The sequence below is a fragment of the Anas platyrhynchos genome, chromosome 5 (genome assembly GCF_047663525.1).
Source record: "Anas platyrhynchos isolate ZD024472 breed Pekin duck chromosome 5, IASCAAS_PekinDuck_T2T, whole genome shotgun sequence".
In the NCBI taxonomy this organism is placed as follows: domain Eukaryota; kingdom Metazoa; phylum Chordata; class Aves; order Anseriformes; family Anatidae; genus Anas; species Anas platyrhynchos.
In genome coordinates this window covers 56,686,274-56,701,243 of record NC_092591.1, presented here as the reverse complement: position 1 = coordinate 56,701,243, position 14,970 = coordinate 56,686,274, and the positions used below count along the sequence as shown (strand labels likewise).

Sequence of the window (14,970 nt, the reverse complement as noted above, 5' to 3'; positions counted from 1 at the left end):
AGATCCTTAGCAGTTTCCTGGTATTAATTGTCAAATCAGCATAAGGTACATATGTGCAAGTACCCATTTACAGTATGCTATCACAGTATAAAAAATTATTTAAGTAAATCATTTCAAGTATAGACAGTGTCTCATCACTACGTGTGCAAGTTCCTGTAATCTGGAAGATGTTGCTCGATTTTAAGCCATTTCTGAGTGAAAATGAACTTCTGATGTTTATCATGTGCATTACAAGTTTTTCTCCATCTTCTGCTGATACTCTTTAATGTTGTGAAACAGGCTCTTGAGCAGTTTGAAGTGCGTTTTGAATGAAAAATGTTGTCCCAAGGCACTGTTTTATTATGCATGTCCAAGGAGCATGACAAGAGACCTCCATAATCTCTCAGTTCTACTCACAGCTCACTGGACTTGTGTCACCAGCAGAAGAAATTATTCAGTGAAAAGCACAATTGTGTCAGACAGTTTAGTAGGCTAACAGGACCTAATATGCTATGGCATTGAAGGAGAACTTCCATAAACTAAATGCACCACAACTTAATGAACTGTAGCTGTACTGTGTAAATAATGCCGGCTAATTCTACAGTGAAGTGAGAATTAAAACCGGGAACATAAGTATTTCTTTCCCTCTAAGGAAAGTAAAGTAAAAACCAAGACTCCAAAAAGAAACTAGAATGCATTTTTTTTTTAATTATTTTTTATTTCTGAATAGTGTTGGCTAGTTCAACAAGGGCTCAGTTGACTAATTTAACCGAGGCCCCATTAAAATGGATTTTACTCTGGGTCACCTAGAGTTTAAGAAGTTCAGGAAGAGAGCAGAAGAAATATTTTTGTGTGCTTTCAACAGGCCTCTGCAGGGCCTCAGCAGTGAGGGAGCTATTGTTTGTGAAGGACCAGATCTGTTGGACAGAACCCGTTAACCTGGGAGGGGAGAGGGGAACGTTGTAGTTAATGGCAGGAAATCTATTATTTATTATCAGTCAAAACTAAAAAGCATGTGTAAGTCTTCAGAGGGAACAAGGATGTAAAAGTAGCATCACATTGATGAAAAAGTATCTATCCCCTGCTTCTTTCCTGCTTAAAGTATGAAAATATTGAGATCGTCTCTCTCTCTCTCTCTCTCTCTTTTTTTTTTTTTTTCCTGCTGTTTTTTGCTAACCAGCATGGCTTCCTGGCTTGCAAATAATTTTTCCTCATGGTTCTTTTTCACCTTAATAAATCCCCACCAAACTTTGAACAAAAAAAGGCAAAAGGGGAAAAGAAATACCACAGCCTTCAAGTTCTGGAAAAATGTCTATATATATAGATTAAAGTGAAGGGAACTTTTATTTATTTAGTGCGTATTTGTAGCTGATTTTGTGACTATTGGTCTCCAGAATGAAACATGAGGAGTAAAAGCTACTAGTAGTCATAGAAGAAGTTATGACTTTGTTCATGACCAAGAACTACTTAGGCTCAGAGTTTGTCCCTTTTTCAATATGGTTGAGCTGCATTTTGTCTGGAGCTTTTACCTAAGCCTTGGTAAGGTAGTGAGCATCCAGGATGAAATAAACATCTGTCACAAGTGCAGAGGACCAGCTCTTACAAAGTGGTAAGGTAAATCTTGGAAAATCTGGAATTTGAATGACTAAGAGAGATTCTCAGCTGTGGTCTCCTTCAAGATGGTGGTGCTAGATATTGCTATAGTGACAGAATGGTTGAAATACTTGAACGCTAGGGATTTTAAAGGTCAGTTTTGCCATAGGTATGGAATCTCCATCTAAACATTCAGGTTTTGTAGTATTTATGATTGTAGCTATTTTAAGATTTAGCATGAGCTGAAGTGTTCCACAGACACAATCGTGTTCTGATGTGTCCCAGAAATGGGAAGAGAATTTTCGCTTTGTACAGGAGAGAAAACATTATGGCTAGATATAATTGGCCAGATTACCAATTAGGTCTAAGCTTCTGGAGTCTTGGAATTTGTTTAGGCCTGTTACAGCATGGAGCATGGAAATACCACCAGAGGATGGTCCCTGCAACTCCAGGCCTGAACAGAGCCCTCTGTACTAGAAATAGAGTTATGGGAATTCTTTTATCTTTTATGTACCACTGACTACTGCTGGGCTCTTCTGACTAAATGAGTCTGTTTGCTGAACTGGAATCGTTGCCAAAAAAGATTGAGCTAGCTGAATCTCCTGTTTAGAGTTTTTTGGGGTTTAAAATAATAATAATAAAAAAAGCCCTTTGATATTCCCATCTTGATGTTTTATCTCTCTCTCTCCTCTCTCTCTCTCTTTTTTTTTTTTTTTAACCTTCCCAAATTCAGTGCTGAAATGCAGCTTTCAATCACGGGAAGGAGGTCCAAAATCTGAAGGAAAATACTTCAAAAGTGTGGAAAGCAAAACTGTTCTCTCAAGCCCATCTGCTGGATATGATTAGTCTGTGGACATTTTTCCCTCCAAATTTTCAGCTCCTTATGTGGTAAGGAAAAATGTTTGAGTTCTTAAATGCTGACAGGTTAGGAAAACTGTTTCCTTTGCTGCAGCCCCTATAACTGTGCAGCCCTTGTTTGTGGACTGATAGCACTGGGCCGGCAGCCAGGACCGACACGATTCAGTGGGGCTCTGGCTGGCAGCAGTGCTAACAAAGGAGCTGGTCTGAGATGCTTTTGTTTTACTGTCATCAATGTCTTATTGTTTGCTAGAATAATTGCCCAGTTAATCCTAACTGGTAGGATAATTATATAAAGCTCATGCCCAGTGTAAACAGGAGGCAATATTCTTTCTTTATCTTTGCCTGGCATTAAGTACCCTCAGCTTCTAACAGCCTCTCAGGATTGGCCCTTAATTGTTTACTGCCAGGCAATATAGGTTGACAAATTAACATCAGGGACATGGGATCAAATCCTAATCTCCTTTATTATTCAGGTGAGGTTCCAGATTTTTTAGGGCCTACTTTTACTAGATCTAAGGATTAGACTTAATTAGATTGTGTCCTATATTTGTAGCCACCCAGCTGGTATTTTTGACTTTGAAACATGTAGTTCCAGAAGTTCATGTTTTAACAGGCTTTTTCTCAGATCTAATAGTAGTTCTGGTACTTTTCTTTTATATTTGCAATAAAGAGGACAAGTACTGAATAGTAATAAAGCCTGTTCTATAAAACTCTGATTATTACTATGGCAAATGTTTTGGACAGTTACAAACTTTACTTGACTTAATAACGATTTTATGCCAATCAGCTAACTCATTATAATTATGAGGACAGGTTATAAAATCAGTGTTTTGTAAGTTTTTCTCCCATTTTAACCCCTGAAATTTAGCAACAGGTTTTGCTTTGCCTTCTCACATTGAGTATTGGTGCCTTATTGCATGAGTAAATGGTAAAAATCACTCTCTGAATAGTAACATTTCACTACTGGTCTCTCCAACCTTAGGCAGCAGATCTCTACATACCTTGATTAAGGTGCCTTTCACGTGCACAAGATCATTGATGCTTTCTTTACTCTAGTTCTTCCACTATAGTTTTTGTGGTGGGTGGAGTTAAGCCAGTGGTGGAAGTGAAGAGAACATTCCTTACTATAGCCTAAGGGGTCTGTTTTAATATGCCTGCTTTTCCAGCTTCAGTTAATGAGTATGGTAAGTCAAAAATAGCTGAAGAAAAGACATTTTAAAAGGGTATCTGAAAGCTCCTAAATGATTCAGTATTTTAGGTAAAACTTTGCAAGCAGTACAGGAATGTATCTGTCTGTGCTCAAACACCCTCTGCTTTCCCTTCCTGATAACACCTGGTGGGTCCACCAACTCAAGTTACCATTACGTTTATAAGTTTTGATTTTGGTTAACTATATTATTCCCCTGTTTTATATGAATTTCTAGCTGGTAGGTCTACATAGTTTGTCATATAATGCAGCTTTTTGTTCCAGTCAACCTTTCTGCCATCTTTTAACCATTTGATTTCTTGAGTCACCTTACAAAATTCCGGGAGACTGTTCAGAAAACCAGTGAATCCACTGACTTTCTCACATATCTTTTTCGGGATTTGGCCTTACGTAACAGCTTTTGAAATTTGTGGTAGTGGGCAGGCCACCAAAACAGATCAACAGCACCTTTTATCATTTGTCTTATTTACAATCTCTGTTGAGAAAACAAGAGTGTGGACTGCTGTGTGTTTGGTGACTTTCTGTAGTAAGATAGGCTTTGGAAGAAATTAAGTTTGTTTATTTGTTTGTTTGAAGTAGGCTAATTTCCTTAGAACAAATTGTTTCTTTCAAAGTCTCTTAAAGTATATCCTTCTGTTTCTAGTCCTAGTTTTCTCCTAGAACCCATACTTACATTTAAAGCAGCTCTTCCACAATGAAAGACTTTGGCAAGTTAACGTCAAAGCAGCTACACAACTCCAGTGAAACTCTGCCTGTCAGGCAGGTTTCTAATGGACTCTGGCTTGGTTCCCTTTGTATGTCTGGCTTCTCCAGTACCAGGTCACTCTGAATGGTGCCCTTCTCCAAGCTGTAGAAGCTGCATCTCCAGGGTTGTCTGAAAGACAAGAGCGTGAAAGTCCAAGGCCTGGGCTGGGCCAAGGGTTTGAGATGAAGCAGAAAAGGAACAAGGGGTTTGGAAACCTCTAAAAGTCACTGAGCAGCTCTGAAATCCCATTTTATTAAAGCATCCATTTTTCTAGGCCTGCAGGCAAAAAAGCTGCATGTACAGTAATGATTTTGTTTCAGAAAATAAATGCTCCTTCACAATATGCATGTACTTCACCAGATTTCTGGGAAGTTTCAAAGAAAAAGAAAGAGAAAAAGAAAAAATGGTTTGGGCTCAATCCAGAAGTAGGTCATTTTTTCCTGACATAGATTTTTTTTTGTAAATTGAAAGTCTTGAATTTTAGAGATACACAGCAATAACTAAGTAGGGGAAAAAAGTGTGAGATGCGCTTAAATTTCTGAAGTAGAATTTGCTATGCTATTTCATGGTTAGTACTAGGATTTGTGCTATCAATCAGCCAGCACACTACTCCTCACTGAAATCTGTGAACAAATGAAGTAAGAGGGACTCTTATTGATGTGTTCTGTTTCCATAACTTCAGAGAAGTGAATTAAGGCTATTGATTTCACGGTATCTGATGCTATCATTTTTCTTGCTTTTCCCCTTCTGCTCTTTGTCTTTTCTGTTACTGTGCTTGTTCTGTGAAGTGCAACCTGCTCTGTACAGGCTCAACATCAGCCTGAAGACATGAGCTCTGACAGTGCTGCATCTGCAAACCTTCCCCCAAAGGAATGCAATTGTCATGGCATTTGGGAAAGAAGAAACACATTCTGATTACTCGGGTCCTAAGCCCTTATTTAGGGCTCCGTGACAAAAACAGAGGTATCAGCAGCAAGCAATGAACCATCAGGAGATGCTGAACAATATGCTAAGATATGTCCAGCTCTTCCTGCTGGTACGGCAGGTCTGGATTTGCATCTCCTGCCACTGTTCACACCTCCACAGCAGGAAAACAAGCTTTGCCATTTTGTCCCATGGATGGCTTCCAAACTTGTCTCAGAAAGTTGCCACCTAGAATATGTAATGAGGAGCCTTATAAATAGAGCTAGGTGGTGTCTGACTGCAATTGCCAGTGGAACAACTGCTCTGTCCTGATCTGTGGGCCTGGTTGAAATTTTTGTCTGCTGACTGCTGATGGAATTGTTTTCTCCATGCAACTGTGTAAAGCTTGTTTTCCATGCTGATTTTCTTGGGTTCAAGCCTTTAGCAAGAAGTCAGACAGCAAATGTTTGAGAGGAAGGAAGGACCTGTTGGGCCAGTGCTGTAATTACATGCAGAAGATGTAGGTTCAAATTCTGGCTTTGCTGCAGGTTTCCTATGTGACCCTGCATAAACATCCCAGTGCATCAGTTGCTATAGCAAAACAAAGATATAATTTCCTTTCTTCCACTGCCTGTCTCACATGCAAGCATTCAAGAACAAACATTATTACTTACAGTTTTACCGAACCATTCTCGACAGCGCAGTACGATCCTGACTTCTGGCTGGGGCCATTAGCTGCCTCCTTGTTCCCAATAATAAACAAAAGCAAAGCAGGCAGTCTTGTTCTGCAACAGTGACAGCCCTGGACTGCTATCAAGGGCAGTCTGATCAGAAGCACATGGGCTGTCTAAAAAGTATTTTATCTCTTATTGCCAATTCCCTAGTTCATCCAGCCTTCCAGTTATTCTCATGTAAAAAACAGCCAGTGCCAAAAGGCGAGTAAAGCTGTAGCTTCCTCCCTTTGCTTCTTTAATGTAGCATGTAGAGAAGTAGCAGCCCCTCTGCTCATTCTGGTATCGTGTGTATGCATAACTCCCCCAGTGAGCACGGTCCCTGCAGGGTGGAAACAGAGCAAACGTGACTGACACCCAGACACACTGTCTCTTCCTTCCGTGTGTGTTGACAGATGTGACAGGAGAGCCATCCTGACCTGCGTCTCTGGTGGAGGGTGCACAACATCAGCTGCATGCAGGGAGTGGTCTGCGAGGCTGGGGCTAGGAATGGGATCGTCTCCCTGTGGTATTGCTGCTTTGAGCTTCATCTATGCGTGTGTCCCATGAGGTAGGTGTCAGTCTGTAATGTGAAGTCCTCAGTAAAGCAGCCTTAAAAATACCATCACGTATTTATCCAGAAACAGTCTTAAAAATGACTTTTTTTTTTTTTTTTTCTGGATACGCCTTCGCAGTCACTTGTCCTTGAGGGTAGAAAATGGCAGCTGACCCACTAGTCCACATAAGCAACTTTGGACTGGAAGTGAATGCAAATACCCTGCACTCCAAGGAAGCTATGTAGGAAGAATTCAACCTAAGAAAAGATGTTAGCAATGTCTGTCCTGGGAGCTGGGCAAGGACACTATGAGCTGCTCGCTTCTCTGAAAGATTGCCGTGGTCTCTGAAACCTTTGTGGTACATTATGCAAATCTTTGAGAGATTTATAGTAGTTAAAGAGTAGAAAGGGAGTAGTTATGTTGGTGTGGTGATGCCTTAGCAAATACAGTACGTCATAAACAAGCTCTAGGTTAGCTACCGCTGATATCAGACTTGTGTCTCCTAATGGCATGGTGGGACACAAGCAGAGCAGTAATTCACAGGGAGGAGTGCTCTCTACAAAATTACAATGTCTCCCTTTTAAGCTCCTGGTATGTTTCTGGAGGTTTTCATCAGCCAAACTTTGGCACAACATTGTTTACCCTAGTTGAAGAGACCACAGCTTGAAGTGATTGTAGGCCGTTAGGGTTATAGCAAAAGGACATGTTTCAGACACATTTGGGGACTTTAAGAAATATATTGACTAAGGAGGCAACACTTTGATCAGGTGCCAAGAAGAGCATATAAAAAGCCGTTTTGATTAAAATGAGTTTCAGTTCTGCAGTTAGGTGAGAGGTGGGGGAAATGCTTAGTGGAGTCATTTCTCTGTCAGCTATCGCTGGTACCTTTTTGATCTGCCCATTTTCCTGTGGTTTCCAATGAGTAAAAAATCTCTGTCGTCCCCCCCCGCCCCCGCCTGTGAACTCGTCACATCAGTGACATCCATGCTCAACTGTCATCTGTTTTCCACCATTCTCAACCCTTTTTTTTTTCCCCCTCCTCTGTTTCTTTTCCTTTCTCATGTCACTCTCTGTATTCATCCTCACTTTGTTCATTTTTGATTCTTTCTTCCTGAGTGCAGGGGAATTCTGTCTACTTTGGCTGTTTTGAACCTACCTATGAATGGGGATGCCCACATAAAGAAGTGGCATTCTGAAGTGTTGGGTGTGCTGTCACTATTCCTGTTAATTGTTTTTTTTTGTTTTTTTTTAAAAGATAGTTGAAGGTCACATCTGTGCCTTAACATTTGTGACTTATGTGCAGTTTTCAATTGGTCAAGTTCATATAACACTGTGAAGTCATTTTGTTAGAGCGTTTTCTTGGATCCATGTGGGCTCCATGCCAAGCAAACCTGCCACACTCAAATTCTTTAGATCTTAGAGCTGTGGTTATCAAAAGTGCCAAAAAACAAGTGCTCAAGGCCAGATTTTTGAAAGTTCATTTAGTCATTTAACCATCCCTGAAGTGGGGGTTGACCCTCAGTGCTTGTTGCAGTGAAATTGAGTTTGGACAGCTAGCTTTTCTGAGCTCTTCTCAAAGCTCTGTGTCTGCACATGTTGCAGAATCCAAGCTTCATCATGCATTAATGGGGAGGTCAGTAACTAAGAAAACCAGATAAGAATCAGGAAAGGAAAGCAGGAAGTCAGTGTGTGCCATTTGGTTCTTAGATGATCTTGACTGTCAGCCAGCAATATAAGTTTTCTGGGGCTATTTTTTCATCTTTCACAAGAAGCTAGGTTTGTGTTTGAATTTTGGATAAATATTTTCAGGGGAATATGTGTATTCATTGTTTTTCACAAATACTAACCAGCATCTTGAGGAAGAGCTCTTACTCCCAAACAGGAACCAAGAACAACTTCTCTTACTGCCCAAAGAGAGGTTTGACAGTAAATTAATATTTACAAAATAGGAATCACTCCAAAGTGAGAGAATTAATTTTTTCACCCATCCATGGGAGGATACTTTTCAGCTCTGAATGTATTTTGCTGTAAGATGAAATGTATGGCTTTTTTATAAGTAATCAGTTAACACTGGATCAAGTGGTAATTTTATTAGCTTCAGAACCATTCAGACTTATTTGGAAGATTCTGCTTCATTTTCTATCTGCACATCTGTGTAGCAGCTGCAGGCACATAGTTCCCAGGGGCTCAGTCTAATTTGTAGAATTACAGGGGTTGTGCCTGGCTACAGAAAAGGTCTATTAGTGTTGCTCATGTTGAAAATTTAAGCTTGATGCCTTCCACATGTTTGTTTTGTTTTGTTAGTCTTTTTCTGGGTCCACAATTAACCCTTTGGAGAAATTTCCTTTAAAGCAAGGTAACCATCGTGTTGTCTAATTCCTGATAAAGTGTTTTCAGGAGGCCATGGTTTCCTACTGAGTTTTCTTTGAATTTCTAACAACAGTGTCAGATGAACCGTAAACTCAGTTGAATTTTCTCTTTCTCCATTTTTTAAATGCATTCAAAAATCTATTTCTGCATTCCTGGAAAGTGTCTGCTTTCTCAGAAATAGCAGCTGACAGAAGAGGTGTGCATGAAGCATGCAGCAAAGAGTTCATCCAAATTAGACACTGAAGATAATTTTGGTTAAGTAGAGGGAAGTTGACCCCAAATTGGTCAAAACACTCAGCACAAGGCCTCACTACGATGTTTTCTGGATTCCAGCACCAGCCTGTACCTTAGGGTGAAGAGAGGCACAGGGCCTCTTTTTCTTTGACAGCAGCAAATTGGCAGCGACTAGGTCAGTTGTGCAGGCTGCTCTATGCAGATGGCCTACTTGCTTCTCTATTTTTGTCCAGCTGAACTCAACCATATGTTTATGTTCTGCAAGTGAAGAGCATCAGAAAAATAACACTTTTTCATTTTTGAACCTTTGGACAATATATCTATTGTCTGGGGTCTGACTGATCCGGGGCTTCTTGCCAGACTGGAACCTCATAGAGCAAAGTGCCACCTAGTGAATAACCACTACCACATCCTGCCTTGTTCCTTTTCAGCTTTATGTCTAAACACTGTGACAGCTCAGCTCATCAACTCAAACAAATGCTGACAGCTTTATGTCAGACACTTTCTGTGCTTGGAGGAACCCTCAAGCTGAATTTCCAAGTGGGAACAACTTTGGCGTTTGGAGTGAGCTGGGGGCTATTGCCTTTCTCGTGGAAAATGAAATGGGGCTGGAGGGGAGGTGTTAAAAATTATTTAGATGAAATTTTGGATTTGCTACTGGAAATAGATTGCAGCACTTACTTTCTGTTAGGCTAGCTCTATAAACTCTGGTTTGTCAGACTAAGCCAATTCTTTCTTTTTAGATCTGCTTCTCATTAATCTGTGTTAGTCTCAGTTATGATACCTTCACAGTGCCTCATTTCACTCCTGCTGCAGGGGCTGGGTTCACTGGAAGAAGCACATCTTTCATGTCACATTTTAGTCACTCGACATGCAGTTTGCATCACAGAAATCCTATCATAATGTAAAGTGTAGGCTGTGGAGACATTTGGCACAGAGTACAGAAATGGGATTCAGGCAGACTTCAGGAGGTGCTGCAAGAGCTCAATGGAAAGTAGTCCAAAGAAAAGATTTGAACATGTACAAGTATTCTGTCTGGTAAATTTCTCTTCAGGAAAAACCTCAATATTTTATTTGTTCTTCCTTTACATGAAAAGCTAGAATAATATATCTTCTTTATCCCAGAGATCAAGTTTATAGCTTCTGAATGACTGTCTTTGGATAGGTTTGTGAATTGAGTATTATAAGGAAGCCATTTAAAGAAGTTTACTGTCCATATGTGTTGTGCAGTTGAAGGGGAAGGTGTTAAGACATTCACTGCGTGACCAGTGACTCTGCATGATTAAACTTAGCATTATGCCCAGACCTTCTATGACCATTACATGTATACAGTTATTCCCTGTAAACAATATAGAGAATTTTGGTGTTTTTTTAGTTAAAAGGAGCTTCATAGTCTTTATAACTAACCTGAGTCTTGCTCCATATTCTTAGACCCTCTGTGTTAGTGTATCTTTCATTCTTGAACCATACAGACATACATATAAAAGAATTAACCATTTTATTGTAACTTCATTGATATTGTGGAAATCATTTGAAGAGCTAACTATTCAATCACAACAATTTGTTTCTGGAATGGTCATCTAAACTTTTAATGAAGGAAGGAGTAAGTTATTTTGCTGTTATCACAAAAGCTCATTATTTCCTTCAGTTGTCTACCACCTTTTGCGTGCTATAACTAGTGAATTGTGCAAGAGATTAAGATCATGATTTACCTGCTTTTTTATGGGAATGAGCCTTATAATTCAATAATCTGTGCGATTTGATAAAGACGTCCAAGTACAAAGGAAATTTCACGAAAATACTGCTCATTAACAGTATTTGAAGTAATATGTGTATACGAATTCATTCATGTGAGTTCATTACACAAGATCCAAGTCCACTTTAGCCAAAATTACCTTACCAGTCCTCCTGAAATAATTGATTAAACTCCTGTAATCTTCAGTGGAGACAAGAATTCATCCTCACTTAAGGTCTTTAAGCCCTCTTGCTCTTTCTGTCCTTCACATATGCCCTCTCCCTTTCTCTCTCACCCCAAATTCCCCAATCTGTGCTTATAGGCTTACTCCATCCATCACTGAAATGCAGCTATTCCTGTTCAGCAACTTGCAGCCGTGTTACATAAACAAATGGAGAGAAATGCAGAATGGGGTATCAAATATCATAGGTGGCCATAAAACTTTGTTTTTGACCATATAAAATATTATTAAAACATATTTGACATGAAAATTACAACACACTGTCTTTGCATGTGCTCTTTCTTCAAACCCATGGTTTTACTGCAGAAAAACTGAGATAGCACTGTAAGAATTGCTCAAGCGCTTGAAAGCATGTGTTGGGAGGTGCAGCTAAAAGCTTACCACAACAGAAGCAGGCACACACAGTGGATTCAAGTGTCTCTCGCCTACAGTTAAGAGTATTTTTTGTCATCAATTTAGGTAACAAAAATATTGGAGCAAGTGAAATAAATTAAAGACGACTAATCCCATTTTCCTGTTCATTGTTTACCTTTCATTCATTATCTGTTCTTTAACTCTGAGCTCATTATTTTATGTTCCTTCAGCTGAATTTGTGCAAAAGAAATATATTTTCACATGCTGTGTAACCATCTGTTTGCTCTGGCAAGTTACATGGTTTGCCTTTCAGTGAGGCTGCCATGATATTATGCAAACATGTCTTTTCATTTGCTACACCATCTTGGTTACCATTTCGGCCATGTTTTCTGTTCCAGCTTTCACATCTGTATTTTGAACTGTGTAATGTCCAGATTTAAGCCAACTCCATAACTATGTGGAGAACTTCAACATGAGAGGAAAAGATAAATGGTCATTTAATAACCTGAGAGCAAGACTTTGCTTTGGTTGTCTTCATTGTTTAACATTAGCTGATGTATGTGCAACAGAAAAAATGAAGTAATGGGAACAAACTCAATGAAGTCAGGAGACGTTTGGAAATTCAGATGTGTTTTTGGTTTAGTGAAAGCCTGAAAAAGCATCAGATCTATGGGAAACATGAAAGTATGTGTGTTAGAGCAAAAGGAGCCTCCACTGGTTAGTTTTACTGAAATATATTGGTAGATCATGGAGTACTGCTTTTGTGGTCTGAAAAACAAATAAACATTGGGTCACATTCTTAGTACATGTAAGCATAGGTTCTTGAAGTCAGTGAGGTTACACCATTATGTTTTAGCTCAATTCTGTCCATGCATACAACTAAAAATGGTGACAACAGGCCACTTTATGAACAGCGTGACTGGGAATGTCAAATTCAGCTTTCTGAAAAGCTTTGCAGTCACTAGTTTATTATTTCTATTTATTATTTCTATTTCTATTAATATAAATTTATATAAATAAACATATTATTTATATTATTTATATTTATTATATATATTGCCATTCAGTAGAACGAATATAGATTGCATACGCTGTAATGCTATTGATTTCTTTTTTCTATTATAGTACTGGTAGTAGTAACATTGCCTGGCTTTTACTCCCTCCTCACCTTTTTTTTTTTTTTTTCTTTTTCCTGCTAACAGCAAACTAAACAAATGGAAGGCTTCTGCTAAGCTTCGACTCTCACAAAACTCAGCTCCTTGCCTCCAACGAATCAACAGCCACAAACCCCATGCAGGCTGGGTGAGTCCTCTTTCTAGAGAGCCACTTTGCTCCAGCTCTCCAGTGATGGGCGCCTGTGAAATTGTTGGTTGTGAAAAGTAACATTGCTCTTAGGCATGCAACCTAAATAGAAGGCAAGGTTGCTGCTTGGCTTTGCGCCAAGCCAGCACGAAGTGCTGTAGCGCTTCCAGACATTTTTAAGGAAGTATCTATTCAAGCCGATTTTGAAAACAGAAAGTTCAAAGGCTCTTCAGGATTGTTGGGGCTAATTTTGGCATTCGTCTCATGGTACCCCGTAAATTGGGAATAGCTCAACTGAGGAAAATAGGGCTGTAATAGTGGGTACCTCACATTTTGTTTTTGTGGTATTTTTTTTGTTAGTGTAAAACACATACTTAAAATTAAAGTTTATTTCCATTAAGATGTACTAGAACCTGATTTATTTTATTTTATTTTTGAGTATGTCACAGTGGGACAATCCATAAAATTTCCCTAAGTGAAAAAGTGCTCAGGGAAGTCTATCAGTGTGCCAAGGAATGAGTAAGGAGCATTTGCATTTGAGGCAAACATTTATGACATCAGGAAATATTAGCTGAAAATTTAGCCAAATTATTTAAGCTGCTTGGCATCGTGAACAAAAAGTAGTTGTAGAAATGAGAATGTTAGTACCAAACAGAAGAATATAGCATTCTGGGGAAAATACTGACATGCATTTCATTTGTTTTAATACTGGATCAAGAGAGATTTTTATTTTTTTTTTGGTGACTGCTGCGTCCACTTCTGGAATGCTGCTTTCACATAACTGGGCTTCAGAAAAAAACTAGTAGTTTGAAGGAAGTAGAGTCAGAAGCAACACTTGTTGCTTAGAGGCAAGGAAGAGTCACCCTTTTGTAAATGCAAGGGAAAGTCTGAATGAATATTTTGGCTAAAACACAGTTAATATTTTGCAGGTATGTGTGCACACAAATGTATACTAGGCAGAGTGACTGTTTATTTTTGTCTTTTTCATAATTACATCCCCTTACACTCCCCCAGACAGAGGACAATTTATATTGCAAACTACCAGGAAACTGATGGTAACATTTCTTTCTTAGAATGGTGTCTCTCTTCAAGGAGTTCCCTTTAGTTAGTTTTGTGCTCCTTACAGTTGTACTGATGAAATCACTAGGGAAGTGTTGCCCTCCACTGGGAAAGAAAAGGATGATTTTAGCAAAAGGTCTGCCACTTCTCTACTGTGTATGGCCTAAAACAGTTCCTGTTGTGTAAGGAATCTGGGGAAGCAGAGGGCCCTTGACACCTCTCAGAGGGCATCTCCAGGTTGTCCCTGGGAGGTTTTGTCCTCACCAGGTTTGTACAGGGACCATGGGTCTGCTCCTAAAAACAGAGCAGGCTTTCAATTGGTGCATGTAACATGTTGGTAAATTGCTATGAAACCAATATAAATTTGATGGAATCAGTGTGCAAATGTCCATGGCAAATCTCCAGATTTGCTGAAACTTTCCTTCTTGCGTAATTCAAAGCAATTCTTGAAAGCTTCCCAAATCTTTGTGTTGCTATTCTTATTTTGAATGGGAAAGGGAGAAAGTGCATATGAACAGTACCAGATGTAGACACCTTTTGTGTAAAATTATACTCTGCTTTCCTAATAGCACACAGAGATGAATTCATGCTATGCGTTGGCATCGATGTATGGTCTGCATTCACAAGCATGTTGTGAAATTGATTCCAAACCAAACATTGGTATTTCATGTGGGAGAAAATGTCTTGGTTAGCTGCTTATGTACAGACTGCATTTTTAGAATGATGATGCCCATGCCATGCCAGCCATGTTCATTTCCAAAAAAGCAAGATGAATTCCAATTTTTCCTAAGCCTATTTTGGGAAACAGTGGTTCTTGGCTCTTCAAGAATTAGCATGAGCAAGAAATTTAATTGCCTCATTAGAAAGACTAATTTGGCAAATCAAATCAAAATGTTGTATCTGAGCTTTACAGTTTAATTTAATTTCGAGTAATTTTCAAGACACTTGGGAAGGCAGCGTTAATGACGGGTGTTGTGAATGGCAACTCCAGATGGGCTGGGGAGCTGGCTGCATCACAAGCAGGGTTTTTCTGGGGGGTTCTTCCCCAACTTGTGTGGAACGGTAAGTAGGATCCAGAGCATAATCCCCAGTCCTCTCTAGTGGTTGGTGGCTAAGTCTT

General features: G+C 39.4%; 1 protein-coding gene and 1 long non-coding RNA gene across 8 annotated transcripts in view; one reads left to right on the top strand and one right to left on the bottom strand.

Annotated features, from left to right (window-relative positions):
* The window catches only part of CCDC34 (coiled-coil domain containing 34), a 111,106-nt gene that overhangs the window by 40,775 nt on the left and 55,361 nt on the right, over window positions 1–14,970 (top strand). For 2 of the 7 annotated variants that reach the window (XM_072039166.1, XM_072039167.1), the window contains exons 10-11: window positions 2,306–2,460; window positions 12,692–12,791. The gene's annotated coding sequence lies outside the window, so the exon portion shown is untranslated. Of the gene's footprint in view, window positions 1–2,305; window positions 2,461–6,414; window positions 6,555–12,691; window positions 12,793–14,970 lie in introns of those variants that run through there. The other 5 variants (XM_072039165.1, XM_072039164.1, XM_072039168.1 and 2 more) reach the window with 3 other exon arrangements.
* LOC140002666 (uncharacterized) lies at window positions 720–6,427 on the bottom strand. Its single transcript, XR_011809812.1, has 3 exons — window positions 5,963–6,427; window positions 4,314–4,514; window positions 720–918 (listed from the first exon to the last, which is right to left on the bottom strand). It is a non-coding gene; the product is annotated as an uncharacterized lncRNA (long non-coding RNA).